At 36.0% G+C, this 17,144-nt stretch overlaps 1 pseudogene; it reads left to right on the plus strand.

Moving 5' to 3' along the window:
* The window catches only part of LOC138156102 (frataxin, mitochondrial pseudogene), a 52,814-nt pseudogene extending 36,652 nt beyond the window's left edge, over window positions 1-16,162 (plus strand).
* The last annotated feature ends 982 nt before the right edge of the window (window positions 16,163-17,144 follow it).

A 17,144-nucleotide genomic window follows, 5' to 3' on the forward strand; every position in this document is an offset into this window, starting at 1 on the left:
TAGATAGATAGATAGATAGATAGATAGATAGATAGATAGATAGATAGGGACTTTTTTCAAAGATAGCCGATTTTACTGGCTTAGGGAACTCCCTAGTTATAAAATCCAATGACCAATTAAGATTAGCACCTATTCTATCCTAGTCTATAAATGAGAGTCTTAGAGAATTGCCCAGGGGTCCTAATTTGAACCCAGTCATGTGGGTAGAATGTATGGGAGGTAAGAATTGAACCCATATAAACCCAACATAAAGAACTGGCCTCTCCATTAAGCCATTACATCTTTCTTTTGGTTATTAGTATATGTTCAAAAAATAATACAGTGTCTTAGGGTTTTTATATCTGCCCACAGATCAAGCAATAAGTAAACATTTATTAAATGTCTACTATGTGCCAGGGACTGTGTTAAATGTCTTCCAGGAAATTAAAATGTGTCACTTTGCTTAACATTTTGGTGTTAAATGTGGAACGGTTAAATGGAAGACGGATAATACTTCTTTCTAATATGTCCTCAAAATCTCAACAGACCTTATTGCAAGATTCCAAAATATATGTAGATGCATATCACATATATATGCATATACATATGTGAGTATTAGTTATAAAAGTGAAAGGTTCTGGACCAGCAAAGCACATAATACACAAAGTTCTAGAATACTCACTTACATATTCCATGTCCTATCTCAAGGGATAAGGCATTAATTGATTAAAGATGGTAAGCAACTTATTAGGAGATTTATACTTTCTAATTTCATAACATTATTAAGTATATAGATGATATAAATGTATATTAGAAAAACAACTGTGTAATAGGCTTATAGAAATTAGAACTGAAAGGGACCATAGGGATTCTATCTTTTTACTTTTCAGATGCAGAACCTGAATCTTGGGAGGGAGGATTCTGGGAAGATGGTAGAATAGGTCAGAAAATTCCCAGTTCTCCAGACTTCCCCCACAAACAGGACAAAACAATGCTTCAATGTGAATGTAGAGTGGTAAAAATAAATAGTAGTTCCTCTCCAACCCCAAAGAATAACATCAATTTCTCACCTGCCCCCAAAGAATTCATGGAAGAACTTTTAAAAATACTTTAAAAATCAAATAAGAGCAATTAAAAAAAAAATAAGAACAATCCAATATAAAACAATAAATTATGAAACACTTAGGGGGGCAGAGACAAGATGGCGGAGTAGAAGCAGGACTTCCATGGGGCTCCTGCTTCCACCTCCCCCAATTCATGTAAAAAGTGACTCTGAAGAAACTTTGGGGCTACAGAACCCACAAAATGACACAGAGAAGCTAACTTCCCGCTGAGGAAAGCCTGGTAGGCTGGCAGGAAGTGGCCAGGGCAGCGCTCTGGGAGCCTACCCCAGCCTTTTGCAAGCCAGAGGTCTTGGCCTCAGGGGGACCACAACCAGCAGCAGGCTGGAAGGATTCAGATCAACAGCAGCTGAGGCAGTTTCCAGAATTATCAACACATAGGTGCTAGGGATAGTGAGAGGTCAGTTCAGTGTGGACCTTGGGATCCAATAGTTCAAGAGTGTGGTTGGCCTTTGCCCCTGAGGCAAAAAGAGGCTGAGGCACAGCAGCCATGCAGTGGCAGCCACATGGTAGCTTCAGCTCCTGGCTGCAGAATGTAGGGGGACCAAGTGACCAGTCATAAGGGTAATTGCACTGGCTTTTACCTGCTTAGATCTGGAATGCAGTCTAGGGTGGAGGTCCTGGGGTGTGTGACCAGCTTGGCAGAGTGTGTGGAGGCTTCAGAGAGGGCACTCAACCAATACCTTCAGCAACTGAGACTGGGACAAAAAGTCTAAAAGTCAAGTAATTGAGTGGCATCATAAGCAAATGAGGGAAGCAAAGCAAGCAGAGCAACCCAACTTAACACTTCTATTTTGGGGATGAAAAGGATCAAAGCATGGAAAAGGAGGAAGACAGCAAATTCAGAACTCCCGTACCAAAAGCTTCCAAGAAAAATTACAAGCTGGTTATAAGCCATAGAGGACCTTAAGAAAGATTTTGAAAACCAAATAAGAGAAGTAGAGGAAAAATTGGAAAGAGAAATAAGAACGATGCAAGAAAATTATGAAATGAGAGTCAACAATCTGACTGAAGAAAATAACAACTTAAAAAGTAGACTAACTCAAATGTCAAAAGAGACTCAAAAACCCAATGAGGAGAAGAATGCCCTAAAAGGCTGAATTTGCCAGATGGAAAAAGAATCTCAAAAGCTTACTGATGAGAATCATACCTTCAGAATTAGATTGAAGCAAATGGAAGCTAAAGACTTTATGAGAAATCAAGATACAATACTATTAAACAGATCCAAACAAATGAAAAAAAAATAGAAGTCAATGTGAAATATCTCATTGGGAAAATGACTGACCTGGAAAATAGATGCAGGAGAGATAATTTAAAAATTATTGGACTAACTGAAACCATGAACAAAGAAAGAACCTAGAAATCATCCTTCAAGAAATTCTCAACAAAAATTGCCCTGATATTTTAGAACCAGAGGGCAAAACAAGAGGTTCAAAGAATCCACCAATAACCTCCTGAAAAAGAGCCAAAAAAGAAAACTCTTAGGAATATTATAGCCAGGTTCCAGAATTCCCAGATCAAGGAGAGAATATTACAAGCAGCCAGGAAGAAACAATTTGAATATTGTGGAAACACAATCAGGATAACACAGGATCTGGCAGCTTCTACACTGAGGGATCAAAGGGCTTGGAATATGATATTCTGGAGGTCAAAGGAGCTGGGATTAAAACCAAGAGTCACCTACCCAGAAAAACTGAGTATCATGTTTCAGGGGAAAATATGGTCATTCAGTGGAATAGAGGATTTTCAAGCATTCTTGCTGAAAAAAAACAGAGTCGAATAGAAAATTTCACATTCAGATACAAGAAGCAAGAGAAGCATGAGAAGGTAAACAGGGAAAAGAAATCATAAGGAACTTATCAAATTTGAACTATTAACATTCCTACATGGAAAAACAATAATTGTAACTTATGAAACTTTTCTCAGTAGTTGAAGGGATTAGAAATATATACATATACACATATATGTATATATACATGTGTGTATATGTGCGTGTGTGTCTATATGTGTGTATGTGTGTGTGTGTATGTAACTGGAAAATAAAACATACAGGCACTGGGGCATAGTGATCCATCTTGCCCTACTGGAAAGTAGTAGGGTGTATGGAAGAAGATATGGGAGAGAGCAGACTGGAGGAGGGGATATCCAGTTGGATTGATATTTTGGGGTGGTGCATAGGGGAAAAACGGGAAGAAAATGTGTAACTCAAAATCTTGCAGAAATGAATGATGTAAACTAGATGTTAATAAAGCATTTGATTAAAAAAACAGAAGTTATGTAAAGAAAGTCAACCAAATATATATATATATATATATATATATATATATATATGAGAAAGTGAAACATACCATAAGAAAAACAATTGATTTGGAGAATAGATCAAGAGAGAAAACATAAGAATAGTGAGATTACCTGAAAGCTATGATAAAAAAATTATCTTGATACAAGAGATAATTAAAGGAAATTGTAGCGAAATGTTAGACCAAGAGGGGGCAGTAGAAATAGAAAAAAAAAAAAAAGCTCCAATGACCACCTAAAACAGAACCCATTAGGAAAACCTACAAGAATATCATAGCTAGATTCCAAAATCTGAACAACCAAATATTATGAGCAACAAGAAAATAACAATTCAAGTATTGCAGAACCACTGTTAGAACCACACAAGACTTAACTCTGCATTATAAAAAGACTGCAGGTCTTGGAGCACTATATATTGAAGAACAAAAGAACTGAAGTTGTGGCCAAAAATACCATACTCTTCAAAGTTAAGCATAATCCTGAATGAAAAAAAAATGGATGGTCAATGAATTGTCAGACTTTCAGGGTTTTGTTGCAAAAAAAAGACATGAAATAAAAAAAAATTACATACAAGATCCAAGAGAAATATAAAATAATCGTCAAAGACTGAATAAGGATAAACTATTCACTTTTTTGTGAGAAAATGTAATTTGTATGTCTAAGATTATTATTAGGAATTGGGTAATTTGAATGAATAATTAGGGTACAATTGAATATGATGTGATATTAAGAAGCAAACCATCTAGGAAAGGTAAAGAGAGTAATTATCTTATACAAATGAGGTGCAAGAGGAAGAACTGATACAGAGGAATTAGATGGGAGAGGAAGACTGGTGGTTCTGGAACTCTACTCTCATTAAAGAGGAAACAGTACATATAAAATTAGAAGGCATAAAATTCTTTTAATTCAGAAAGAAATAAAAGGTTTAGGGGATAGAGAGGGGGGAGAGGTTAAGGGAGGGGTTTTAGGGTTGGGGAAGAGGATTTAGGAGGTATCTTTGGTGTGAGGGTAGGTTAAGTAATAGGAGAGCAAGGTGATGCAGAGAAATAAAGTAGAGGAGTCAGGAGGGATAAGAAATAGGAGATACACAAACATAAAATAAAGATCAGGAGTAGGATTTATTAGGAAAAAAAAGCAGAGGTGATAATCATGATCTTAGACAAAGTTAAAGCTAATGTAGATTTAATCAGAAGAGAAAATTAGGGAAACTACAGTATATGTCATCTATATTAATCAATTTGTTGTAGATTATTTAAAATAAATAGGCATTATAAGATCAGGATGTTGCTGTGGTATAGGAAATGAGTTGGTAAACTTAGAAAAAATAGGGAAAGATTTGGACCTAGGAAGGAGGATGTTATCCAGCCTCAGAAAAAACAGAGGACGAAGGAGTATGGTGTGTTGTTATGTGGATACACATGAATGTATATATCTAGATATGAGTATGATTATAGATATCTAGGAATTTGTATTTGTATATGTATTACAGGTGTTTGTGATATATGTGTATGTATAAGTGTGTATATGTATATATGTGTACATACATACATTCACACATATACACATAATACAATTCGTATATGTACACACATGTATGTCCACATTTAATTGTTGTCTTCTTGGGGAAGGAGTGGAGGGGGAAAAATGGGGAATAAAGAACAAAGTAAAAAGTGCATAGCTGAAAACAAAAGAAAACTTACAAGGATCCAAAGAAATGGTGGAAACCTTGGAACACACTGAGTTTATACACTTATTATATAGGCTTTCTCACAATGGAAATTTATTGTTCTATAATTTGAATCCTGTTTTATGTTCTGTTGTGCATATGGCAATGCTTTTTTTTCTTTTCTATTTAAGTTGTATACATTTAGTTTTAAAATTAAAGTCATACAGAAAATAATGTGATGGCTCTAAGATTCAAGCCTAGTTGCTATTAACTCTAAATTCAGAACTCTATTCACCATATATCATGAGCTCCTAAGCAGGATGCTTTTATTAGTTTAAAAAATGATATATGATTAAATAATCTGTGATTTTGTCATTGTGGGGAACTTTCAATATTCTATCTCCTTCCACTACCACTAGTATACACTAGTATAAAAATCAATGACTTATAAGTCCTAGGGAGATTGTCTGAGGCATATCAAATATAAATGAATTTCCAAGGATCACAGAGTTAATAAGTGCTACCACTGGATTTTGAAAGCAGGTATTTTGTACTTCCAGTTCATCACACTATTCACTAAAACACTTGGTTTCTTTAAAGGAATAAATCAAATTTTAAAAATATACTCAGTATCAGAGGTTCTTAACCTTTTCATGTGTCACAGATAGATACCTTTGGCACTCTGGTAAGGCCTATAGACCCTTTTCTAGAATAATGCTTACAAATATATAAAATGAAATATAAAGAAAGCAATTATATAGAAATAAATTTATCAAAATATTTGATAAATCCAGGTCACGAACCCTAATTTAAGAACCCCTGCCTATAATGATTTTTCTTTTGTCCTGAAAGTGTGAATATCCCTTAACAATCTCATTAAGGAACAAATCATAGAGTAGAACAAGTTGAGTTCTCTGTGCACTGAATTGCCCTTTAAAAATGATAATTGGTAAGTTAGATAAAATTTCATATGAGTTTGCCCTTTGCATGGCTGTCTGTCAAATATTTGTCAAGAGTTTGGTATAATGAAATGATCTTGGCATTCCCCTGGCATGTCATGTTGTGATGACTGTCAAAAATGTGATCATGTGTATGTGTGTGTGTGTGTATGATGAAAGCTTTCTATTTTGTATAACCATCACCTTCACCATCATCATGTAAAATGGGACAGAAATCAAAGGAAGACCTTGTGTCAGATTCTGTAATAAATAGAAAAGGGGACGATGTAAATAAATGAAATGAGGATGGAAGTCTTCTTGTTCTGGCTAGCAAGGCTAGGGTAGGTTTAGTGAAAATACTAGAGATCTTGAATATTGTCATGGATGATGGGGGCATTCAATAAATATTCATTGATTGTGACAACGAGCATATCATTTCAGAAACTACAAAGTTGAGACCTGTCAATGGTCATTAATGATGGGTGCACATCTTGTAAAGATGACCTGGGAAGAATGTGATCTTTCATAGCCACAATTTTAGTTTATAAGCTGTCATTTATGTTGTTTCTTTTGAAGCATGGTCCCCATATTTGCTTTAGTTTATACTTTAAACTTTCCATATCTCCCTCTATACAACATTATCATGATTTTTTTCTCTTTTAGCTTACATTTTAGTAGACCAAAAACAATAACTTTACAACTTACAACAACTTTAGAACTTTAGACCTCAGGGAAGTGGAGCTGAAAAGGCCTTTGATATCATCTAGACCAATCCCCTCTTCTCATTTAGAGATGAATAGATTGGGGCCCAGATTAGTTAACTAACTTGAGCTGGCTCAAACAGCTAGGGAAAGTCAGATGTGGGAATTAAACTTATGTCACCTGATTCAAAATAAAATGCTTTTGTTATGTGCCACTTATTTTTAAACAGACAATCCACTATGATTGGCATTTAGTTACCTTTATAAAGCACCATAACAAAACCCTGAGAAAGAAGGAAATAGATTTTGGTCTTAAGTTAAATTTAGGAAAATGTATTTACTACCACCAAAGTAGAAACAGCTAATTTCAGGGAAAAAATACCTATATGTATATAACCCAGTGTTTCAAAGATTTAATAATCAGACAGAAATACAACATGAGCCCCAGTTCAAAGAAGCACTGAATACAGTAGCTTTTCATTGTTTCAAATTATATGAGTTTCCATTTCAAGAAAGCCTTTATAATAAATGTAAAAACTCAGTGTGTTCCAAGCTCTCCACCTTTTCTTTGAATTTTTGTATGTTTTCTCTTGTTTTCAACTGTGCACTTTTTACTTCATTCTTTTTCCCCTTTCCTCCCCACTCTGCTCCTCCCCCAAGAAGACTACAATTAAGTGTGGATATATTTTTGTGTGTACATATATTAATGTGTATTATGTGTATACATGTATACACATATACATATATGCATGAACACACATACATACACACATATCTCTAGGATAAAATAAATTCAAGCTCCTTAGTTTGGTATTTAAATTCGCCTATTTGTTCTTGGATCCCTTTCCAGCCTCCTCTCACCTTACCCCCTTCATGCACTCTATATTCCATCCAAAAAGGACTCCTACTGTTTACCTCTTCCCTACCCCTGCCTCCTTCCAGGATGCTCTACTGTCTAGCCCATACAAGTTCCAAATGCCCTCCATTCTCATTGCTGACTCAGAGATTATTTAGCTTCCTTCAAGGCTTAGCTTAAGTGACTCTTGTAATGAAAAGTTTTTTCCTGATTTTTGTGCTCTTTCCCCCTTCAATTTAAGATAACTATATTTTGGTTATTCATCTATTTACCATATACTTTGTGTCTTAGTCACATGATCTATAAAACTAAAATATTATGTGTGCCATAATGGCACCTACTTCACAGGGTTGTTGTGAGGATCTAATGAGAGTATTTGTGAAGTGTTTTGCAAGCCTTAAAGCGCTATTTAAATATTAGCTTTTCCTCCTCCTTTTCTTTTTTCTTACTCTCCTTTTTCTCCTCATTCTCCCCCTTCTCCAACTTCTTCAATTTTCTCTTCTTCCTCTTCTCCTTCTGCTCCCCTTCCTCCACCTTCTCATTCATCCTTTCTCCCTCTTCTTCCCTTCCCCCCCTTCCTCCTCTTCCTCCTTCTTTTGATGATTTTTGTCATCAATTATCTACAGACCTATTTCCTTCTCGGTAAAATGAACAGTTAGAAAAGGCAATTTCTAAAATCTCCTTCAGCTCTAAATGCATTATTTTATAATCCAATTTGTGGGGATTTACCAGGCCCTAATATCATCACTGCTCCAAAGGATCCTGAAGAGGCAAGGTGGACCTCAGACTTCCAGATCACATTCAATCTACACCCCGTGGATTCAGTCCACCATCATAATTGGAGTCCTTGAGATCACAGATTATCACACCTGTCTGCTTGCACAAATCATTTAACCTCCCTGGGTCTCAGTTTCTTCATCAGTAAGATGGGAGAGGGTTGGTAGAGAAGGGAGATTGACAAGCTTGGAGTTATGACTTGCATTTGAATATTGGTTCTGTTACTAGTCATTTGTCCTCAGATAAGTTCCTTACCCTTCAGAGGCCTCAGTTTACTCTTTCATGAAATGAAGGGTTTGGAATAGATGACTGCTAATATCTCTTCCACCTCTAAATCTACAATATTATGATGCTGCGTTGTAAAGAAATCATATTCATCTATAGGCAAATAACTCAAGCCTTCACTTCAGTGGAAAACTGATGTGGGTGATTTAAAAACCATATTACAATTCAACACTTCTATCCACCTACATTCTCTATCAGTTCATTTGTAACACATCTCTCATTTAATTATATTGTTTTGGTTTAAACATAGATCACACTTTTCTTTTTTCCCTTTCTCACCTTTTATTGTTTTAAATCCTCTCAATTTTTTGCAAGACATCTGGAAAATATGTTTTTATTATTTTTAATGCTTTATTAACTTCTGATTTACATGATTCGTTTCTGCCAGATTTTGAGTTACAAATGTTCTCCCCGTTTTTCCCCTACCCACTGCCCCAAAACAGCAGTCCCACAGGATATCCCCACCTCCAATCTGCTCTTTCCCATATTTTTCTCCCATAGCCCTTTCGACTTTTCCAGTGGATCTCTATGCCTCAGTGCCTGTACATCCCATTTCTTAATTACATGTAAGATGGTATTAAAAATAGTATATATAGATATATATATGTACACACATACACACACACACATATATATATATTTGAATATTTGATTTTAAAACTTTCAATTCCAGATTCATTCCCTTCCTTCCTTATCACCCACCCTTACTGAGAAGATAAGCAGTTCAGTATACGTTGTACATGTGTGGCTAATGCAAAACAATAACATAGTAGATATATTGTAAAAGACTGACTCTATTTCCCTCCCTCCTATCCCACCTCCCACTTGGTCTATTCTCTACTCTGATCACATCCCTTTGCAAAAGTGGGTACTTCCAACTTCCCTCCCCCCAAGCCTGCCCTCCCTTCCATCATCCTCCCTCTTATCCTCTTCCCCCCCCATTCTCCTGGAGGGTTAGATACCCTTTTTAGTGTGTATTTCACACCCTCCTCAAGCCAGATTCAACGGGAATAAGGTTGACACATTCCCTTTTGCCTTCCTATTCTTATCCTCCATTGTAACCATTTTCCCTTGCCTCTTCTATATGAAATAGTTTACCCCAATCTGTCTCTCCACATCTCATCTTATATTCCTTTCACCTCTTAATTTCACCTTTTAACTATCATCCCTTCCTGTTAAATTGGTCCTGTGCCCTCTATCTATGTATACCTGTAAACATATATACACACATTCACATATGTATTCATATGCCCATATACCCTCACATATAGACATATATACATACATACATATATATATATATATACACACTTCTAATCCCTTCAACTACTGAGAAAAGTTACATAAGTTACAATTATTGTTTTTCCATGTAGGAATGTTAATAGTTCAAATTTGATAAGTTCCTTATGATTTCTTTTCCCTGTTTGCCTTCTCATGTTTCTCTTGCTTCTTGTATCTGAATGTCAAATTTTCTATTCAACTCTGGTTTTTTCAGCAAGAATGCTTGAATGTCCTCTATTACACTGAATGACCATATTTTCCCCTGAAACATGATACTCAGTTTTGCTGGGTAGGTGACTCTTGGTTTTAATCCAAGCTCATTTGACCTCCGGAATATCATATTCCAAGCCTTCAATCCCTCAGTGTAGAAGCTGCCAGATCCTGGGTTATCCTGATTGCATTTCCACAATATTCAAATTGTTTCTTCCTGGCTGCTTGTAATATTCTCTCCTTAATCTGGGAATTCTGGAACCTGGCTATAATATTCCTAGGAGTTTTCTTTTTGGGATCTTTTTCAGGAGGTGATCAGTGGATTCTTTTAACCTCTCTTTTGCCCTCTGGCACTAAAGTATCAGGGCAGTTTTCTTTGAGAACTTCCTGGAGGATGATTTCTAGGTTCTTACTTTGATCATGGCTTTCAGGTAGTCCAATAATTTTTAAATTATCTCTCCTGGATCTATTTTCCAGGTCAGTGGTTTTTCCCATGAGATATTTCACATTGCCTTCTATTCTTTCATTTGTTTGGATCTGTTTAACAGCATCTTGATTTGTCATAAAGTCATTAGCTTCCATTTGCTCCAATCTAATTCTGAAGCAATGATTCTCCTCATTGAGCTTTTGAGATTTTTTTTCCATCTGGCAAATTCGACTTTTTAAGGCATTCTTCTCCTCATTGCCTTTTTGAGCCTCCTTTGCCATTTGAGTCAGTCTGTTTTTTTTAAGGTATTATTTTCCTCAGTCAGGCAATAAAAGTGTATTTATTGGTACAATACACAAGTTAGTAGTCTGGAATGCAGGGAGATGTCCACTTATTCTGTTGATTGCCTAGCTGAAATTCACCAGATTTTAGAAACATTATTCACTCCTTTCCACTTTTAGGCACCCTGATTGGTACTAGATCCATGATTATCTGCTTCTTTCTATGGAGGAATCATAGGATGGAATAAGTTAATTTCTGACAGTGTTCAAAGGTGGAAATACTGAGAACAACTAATCTGGATCTGAACCACAGAGAGATGCCTTAGACATTGCCAAACTAAAGAGAGAGGAGGAATAGGGAGGAAGAAAGGAATAAAGAAAATAGCTTTGGATGGTATAAGCAGAAGCAGTTTTAAGAGTACCAGTCTGATCACCTCAATAACTCATTATCTTTTGGGATTTGGGGGCTAGACATCTGAACTGATTTACTGTACTTCCTCTCATCCCAATCCAAGTGTTGACTTCATCTGCTAAGGAAGATTGTCTTTCCTTACAGAAATCATAGAACTGTTACATCTCATCTTTGAAAAGGAATAAATTCCATATAACAATTATCCCAGAAGTGCCCTGAGTGGTATATGGTATGGTGTCACCAATCAGGGCCTATTTTTTGTAAGAAAATGACAAGCGTGAATTAAGTGGGGAAGTAATTTAGTTAGAACTGCCAGCCACCCACTTACCAGAGTAGGATAATTAAGCATGCATATACAAAATATTTGGGAAGCTGTAGCATTCACTGACTTTTGGTTTAGGAAACTATTAATAGCCAATTTAATAAATAAGCAAGTGACATTTCAGTCCAGTGAACAACCTCCAGTAAATACACAGAAATCTTTCACTCTGTCTTTCACTGAAGCCGAGATAATGAGCATATGGTGCCCAAAGTTGGGTCTATTATATAGCAGTAACTAATTTCTGGACACCTACAATAATTTGCTTGATGATGTTATTTAATTAGATGGAGGGGGTGAGAGACACTCTTTTTGTAAGGGGAAAAAAGACACAAAATCCAAACAAGCATTTCTGAATTGTCAGCAAGGGAATAAACAGAGAAAGCTATCTCCCTTTAGAATAATTGGCTTGGTTCATACAGAGCTGAGGACTCAATAAGTATAATGTGCTCATTCAGTTGAATTGCAGTGAAATTTTCATCAGTAACATCTCATATTAGAAGTTCAGAAAATAACAATGAAACATTTTTTCCTATGGTCATTTTACAGTCAGACTGACCCTGATCTTCTCCAGTCCACCTTCTACATTACTGCCAAAGTGAGGTTGCAAAGACCATGGCCAAAGTGGATTGTCCATAGTTACATGTCTAGTAAATATCAGAAGTGGGATTCATACCCAGGTCTTCCTGGATCTAAGTCCAACAGTGTGTTGGCTGAGTCATTCTGCCTTTCCCACTGTATCACTCTGGACTTATCTTGTCTGGATCCTTTTGCTGGACAGAGGAATGTTCCCCCATCACATCCCCTTTCTCTATGTGCTGCAGCCCTGGTCTGTTAGTCCTTATTTCCATGATAATCACAGAGAAGAAGCGTGGTTGGTGTCAAAGGAAGACCCTAATGGCAGAAATTCAGATTGAAGTCTTGTCTCTGTAAAATACTGACTGGCTGATGATAAGCAAAGTCATTTAAGTTCTAATGCCCTTGGCATGTATCTATGATTCCAAGTTTCAAATGCATTGCTGAACCACTTCAGTGGGTGAAGTTTCTAAACTAGAAGTTCTCTATACTTATATAATCATAGATAATACTAAAAAAAAAACCCTTTCATTTACATAATTTAGTTCTAATATTTCTTTCAATACATTTATCTGTCTATCTATCTATCGTTTTTTGGAGAGGGGAAGGCAGGACAGTTGGGGTTAAGTGACTTACCCAAGGTCACATGGCTAGTAAGTGTTAAGTGTCTGAGTCCAGATTTGAACTCAGGTCCTCCTGACTCCAGGGCTGGTGCTCTATTCACTCTGCCACCTAGCCACCCCTCTTTCGATACATTTAATAAAATCTTCCTATGCCTGAGAGCCAGCATCTTGATATTTTGAGAGGGAAAGATTATTACTCTAGATGGAAAGAAATCTCTGTTAGCTTGTTAATGTGAAAAGAGATCTCCTCACAAATTCATACCAAACTCCTCCAGGTTAAACACACAGATGTTATAAAAATACACACATATAGGTATGCATTCTTAACTAGTTTCAGTTGTGTCTAGCTCTTTCTGCCCCAGTTTGGGGTTTTCTCCGCAAAGATACTGGAGTGGTTTGACTTTTCCTCCTCCAGTTCATTTTATAAATGATGAAACTGAGGTAAACAGGGTTAAATGATTTGCCAAGCATCACACAGCTATCAAATGTGTATATGTATGTACATGCACACACATATGAGTGTATGCACGTCTATATATATATGTATAAATGTACATATGCATGCTAAATACTGTCAACTGGGATGTGCTGAACTGTTCATGAAAGTCTAATCGTTCTGTGCTTTTGTTGACATCCAGCAGACTTTCCTCATTAGGATTGTGGTAGAGATGAGAAAGCAGTCAACTGGGTTGGCTGCCTTTTTGTTGTTGAGAAATGTACCAACTCATGTGATACCTCTTCCCTGATCTTCCTATCACCGAGAAAGAGTGCTATTTCCCTATTCAAGTATCTTAAAATCCTTTGATTTGATTTCTCCTCTACATTTATTTAATATGTTTTCCCCTACATCATAGATAAATTTGTTTATATACATAGAGCTTGAAATAGAAATTTTTATGCCTAGGGTATAAGTTGGGAAGAGTGTTAAAGACAGTCACACAGGAAGATGGAAGAAATTCAGCTCCTCAGACAATTTGTGAAGTGGCATATGGGAAGATAGGTGGACCTTTGAGTGGAACATAGTGATAGGATTCTGGTGGCCCAGAGCACTTCTTCTGAAGGGTGTTGATGACTCCAAAGCTGGGAAATGTCTGCCACTGTGAGAAGGAAGCATAATCCCCTGTGAGTAGAAGCATTGTCTCTCATTCCTACCAAATGAATGATGTTTCTTCTTTCCTAATAATATACCAGTTAAACAACTCTCCTGAATGGTGTCTACCTTTTCTAGTGCACTGTTTCCAGCAGGTTGGTTCAAGCCTGCTTCCAGCAAGAACTTAACTCCCTGACCTTCCTATATGTTGCCTGGGAGCCTGACTACTCCTTGGAGGTTTTAACCCTTTTGACCCTTGAATATCTACCTTGAGGGCCATTGTCCTCATTGTTCAGTAATTCTTTCGGTCATTATTTACTTCATCTTTTACTCTGTGTCCATCTTCTTAACCAACTAGGCAAGTCTTTTCTTGCTAATATCCTTTCCAAACCCTTCTCCTCTTTCTCTGGAGATATAATAAAATCAATTCTCCCATTGCTCCTGGATGGGGAGTATCAATCTAATGTTCACCATCTCAGTCACCATCTCTCTGATTTTCTTGACTAAAGTACCCCTTCCTAACCACCATATATGTCCCTATGTGTGGTGTCTGACTATATTAAGTTCCTTGAAATTAAGGAATGGCTTAACTTTTGCATTTGTATCCCCAGAACTTAGCAGAAGTCACAAGTAGTTAATAAATACTTCATTTATTTACAACTTCAATCATGTCCTTTATATCACTACATTTTGAATGTTTGTGCTTCTACCTCTCCTGTTCATCCCTTGTCCACTAACATGTTGATATATTCTCTATCAAATCAGGGTTAAATCTATAAGATTTTTTTCCAGGTATAATCTACTCATCTCTAAGGGAGAAACAATCTTAACTTTAAAATCAGTTGAAGATAGTTTGGACCACTCAAGGTAATATAAATGAATGATATCTGTCTGAATACAGATAGGTATTATATAAATAATGTAGTCAACTTGACTTACAGGGACCAAATTGAAGCATAGTGACTTTAACAATCAAAGCATTCTCTGAAGTTTTGTTAGTTTCAAAAAGTGATCATAAGAAATTCAAAATGGATTGGTGACCTCACTTTTAGAGGTCATATCATTAAAAAAATATGAAGATTAGCAGGATTGTTTTCATAGCTAAAATAGCAGTTATATTCCTAATCACAAATATAGCGGCAAATAAAAAAAATGAAATCAATAATTTTGGTTACATTAAATTAAAAACTTTTATATAAATACATTCTCATATATAAGGTAAGAGAAATAGTCAAAAGGAAAAAAAATTCTCAGTGTGAAATATCTCAATAAGGTTTGCTATTCAGGATAAATAGCCAACTGATTGAAATACATAAAGCCAAAAGGTACTCCTGTATAATTAAGTGGGCAAAGGCAAATGATTCTCAAAAGAATTACAAACTATAACTATCCATGTAAAAGAATGCTTAATAGTAAAAGAAATGTAAATCAATATAACCTTGAGGTGTGACCTAAAATCTAGCAAATTTGTAAAACTGTATGCACAAAGAATGAGAAAAGTAAATGTTGAAAAGAGTTGCAGAAAGATATGTTTACTAATGCATTGTTAGTGGAGATTTGAATAAATATAACCATTTTGGAAAACAATTTGGAATTATACAAATAAAAGTGATGAAATGCTTATAGGAATTCCACTGTTAGCTACACATTCTAAGAAAGACTTTGGTTAAAAAGGATACAATATTTGGAAACCCAGGTTGTGAGCGTTGGTGCAGGCATCATTGCAGGCCCCTGCAGAGCTGGGCCCAGCACCCTGTAGCAGCCAGCGCCCAGGACTAGGAGGGCTGTGCTCTACAGCCTCCTGGCCCAGGTGGGCCCCCTGGCTCTGGGAGCTGGGTCTAGAACTGTGGCTTCCTGGTCTCCAGGAGAGTTGAGTTCTCAGTTCCAGGGCTTCAGAGGCCAAATTCCAAAGGCCAAAAAGCAGTTTTCATTTGATGAATTTGAGGAAAACAGGAATATTTGGTGGCAAAACTCACTAGATAAAACCACTTACAAAAAACTTGCAGAGGAAACACTGGACTCCTTAGCATATTTTTTTGAATATCTCAGAGACAAGCATTAATGTTTCATTTGGGAATTGTGTTCTAATAGTGAAGCTGGATGGAGACCTGGGAACCTATGTATCAACAAACAGTCCCCCAACAAGCAAATCTTGTTATCTTCTCCATCCAGTGGTCCCAAACGCTATGACTGGACAGGGAAGAATTGGGTATATGTTCATGATGGAATATCCCTCCGTGAACTGCTGGAAATGGAGTTTTTTAAAGCCTTAAAAACTCAATTAGACATTATTCCCTGGTCTATTCCAGAAAAGACACTTGACAAAAATCTAATTTTTAAAGATGTTGAAAGCTGTAGACAAGGTGTACCTCTCTCCTCCATACCTGAATTTGTTTTTGTTCTCTTAAATGTCCCCCCCCCATTTAATTTCATTTTATATAATAGTTATGTGAAAAGAATATATATATGCCTCAAATTATGGCTGTGGATTTCTTGAAATTGTTTAGTTCTATTTCTATACCATATCTCACTTTTGTCTACAACAAAGAACTATGAAAAAAAGGATATACCAACAACTTCACAAAGGAGTTGTGATATTTTTATGATAGCACACAACTGGATTTCCATCTATGGGGGAATGGCTAAATAAATTATTGTATATGAAAATAACCAAATATTACTGTTATAAGAGATAAGAAAAATGATGAACATAAAAAGTATTCAACAACTGAAATCAATGCCAACTGAAGAAAGCAGTCAAGAAAACAACATCCATAATGACTAAAACAATGTAAATGTATATAAACAATCATGCAAAACAATAAAAAATATATATTGCAAAATTACAAAGAAGACAGGACACCAGAAAAGAGATAATGAAAGACATTTCTCTAGGTGATTTTTAGAGGTAAGAGGTTCACAGATATGGGATATTATACATATTTTCAATATTTCTCTTGTTTGTTTTTTACTGATTTTTTTTCTCTTTTTTCTTTCATATTCTCCTTTAACAGGTGGTTCTGTGTAATATGCAAGAAAGAGGAATAAAAAAAAAGATTTAGGTGATGTAAGAACAAAAAATGTCAATAAAATGTACAAAATAACAAAATAACTCAGTGTACTCTTATGAAGCCTTGTCTGTGACAAATACCTAGCATTTGTATCAAACTAATTTTATATTATAGCTACTTAATAGACAACCACCTCCGCCCTCCACACACACACAGTCAAATTTTATAGAGGACCTCATAGTGACATGTTTGGATCCTTGGTGAACATGCTATTATTTATAATTAGGGCTAAT

This window comes from Petaurus breviceps, unplaced genomic scaffold, assembly GCF_028583685.1.
Source record: "Petaurus breviceps papuanus isolate PSGF00001 unplaced genomic scaffold, PetGlider_PUasm1.0 154, whole genome shotgun sequence".
Classification (NCBI taxonomy): domain Eukaryota; kingdom Metazoa; phylum Chordata; class Mammalia; order Diprotodontia; family Petauridae; genus Petaurus; species Petaurus breviceps.